At 38.0% G+C, this 1,631-nt stretch overlaps 1 non-coding gene across 1 annotated transcript; it reads right to left on the reverse strand.

Moving 5' to 3' along the window:
* Positions 1 to 1,046: 1,046 nt before the first annotated feature.
* Positions 1,047 to 1,148, reverse strand: LOC122098072. Its single transcript, XR_006145656.1, has one exon. It is a non-coding gene; the product is annotated as a U6 spliceosomal RNA (small nuclear RNA).
* Positions 1,149 to 1,631: the final 483 nt, after the last annotated feature.

Here is a 1,631-nt window from a genome sequence, read left to right on the forward strand (position 1 = left end):
CCCTTCCCATCCCTTCCCATACTCCCCCACTTCCCCCATCCGGTCCTCCTCCCACCAAAGTTGTAAAGTTCATTTTTTGACATAATGACTTGTACATCTCATTGTTGCAATGGGTCCACTTGCTCCTCCTTTGTTTCCCCTTCCCATCCCTGCCCATCTTCCATCCCCCACCCCCACTAACCCCTCCCCCACCCCAGTCCCCCCACTGTCCACATCCCTCAACCCCCGGCCAAAATCATTTTTTGACACAACGACTTGTTCATCTCATTGTTGCAATGTGTCCACCTGCATCCCTATTTAAACGATTTGTGTTTCCCTTCCACTCCACAAATAGTACCAACATCAAATACAGTGAAAACAGGGGCTTTAGCTTGCAGGAGGAACATACAAAGCAACAAAGAAATGATCTTATAAATATCTTAGAAACAATCGCAAGAAAGAAATACCATTTGAATCCTTATCTTGGGGTTCATTTTGCCTAACATCAACTTATATGATGTTTTCTACTTGTAGCAGACACATACTAGTTATTGAAAATAAGGAAACCATGGGACCTATGTTTCTTTGGGCCTGGCTTACTTCACTTCTTTGGGCTTGGCTTAATTTACTTAATATAATTTTTTCCAAGTCTTTCCATTTCCTAACAAACTGGGTGATGTCATTCTTTCTGATGGAGGCATAGAATTCCAGTACGCACACACACACACACACACACACACACACACACACACACACACACACACATACACACACACACATTTTCTTGATCCATTCGTTTACTGTGGGACATCGGGGTTGGTTATATATCTTAGCTTTGGTAAATAATGCTGCAATGAACATAGTTTTGCTGGTAGTTTTAGTATGGTCTTGTTTGTGATCATTTGGGGGAATGCCCAAAATGGGATTGCTGGTTGTTAGGGGCGCTCTATGTAGTCTTTTGAGGAACCTCCATACTACTTTCCAAAGTCTTCGAACAAGTTTAAACTCCTAACAACAAGGCATTAAGGTTCCCTTCTGTCCACATCCTATCCAGCATCTGTTCTTTTAAAAATCTGGAATGCTTCACGAAGTCGAGTGTCATCCTCAGTCAGGGGATATTCTTCTCTTTATTCTTCCAGTGTTAGTGTATGTGCTACTGAATTGAGCACAGAACAATTTTATATATAAAGTGTAATTGATTTTCTTAAACTAGACAATTCCACAAAAATTAAATTCAAAAGAGTTGTTGTGAAATTTTAGAACCATGTATTTCTTACATAAGAACACATTTAAGAATAAAGTCAAGATTGACATGTCCAAAACAAAATAATTCCATATATTTGTTGTTCAACGGATGTGTAGGAGGAGGAATTCAATTATTCTGTACAAGGAACCTGCCATAATGAACACTATAGAAAGTGTTAAGGTTTGTTAAAAGTTTTAATGTTTTAAATATGTTTAATTTTGGGAATTTGCTCATATATGCCAAAATTAAGACTATTTAGCACGCTGTAAAACTTTTCTATAAAGCATTTAAGATTCATGGTAGCAGTCATATACTACTAAGTATGTACATTTCAGAGTTTATAGAAACTTTACTAATGAGAAATTGCAAAGTGTTTGTGTAAAGAAGCAGAGTGAAGATTTAAGAC

The sequence above is a fragment of the Dipodomys spectabilis genome, unplaced genomic scaffold, assembly GCF_019054845.1.
Source record: "Dipodomys spectabilis isolate Male_0828 unplaced genomic scaffold, ASM1905484v1 ptg000456l, whole genome shotgun sequence".
In the NCBI taxonomy this organism is placed as follows: domain Eukaryota; kingdom Metazoa; phylum Chordata; class Mammalia; order Rodentia; family Heteromyidae; genus Dipodomys; species Dipodomys spectabilis.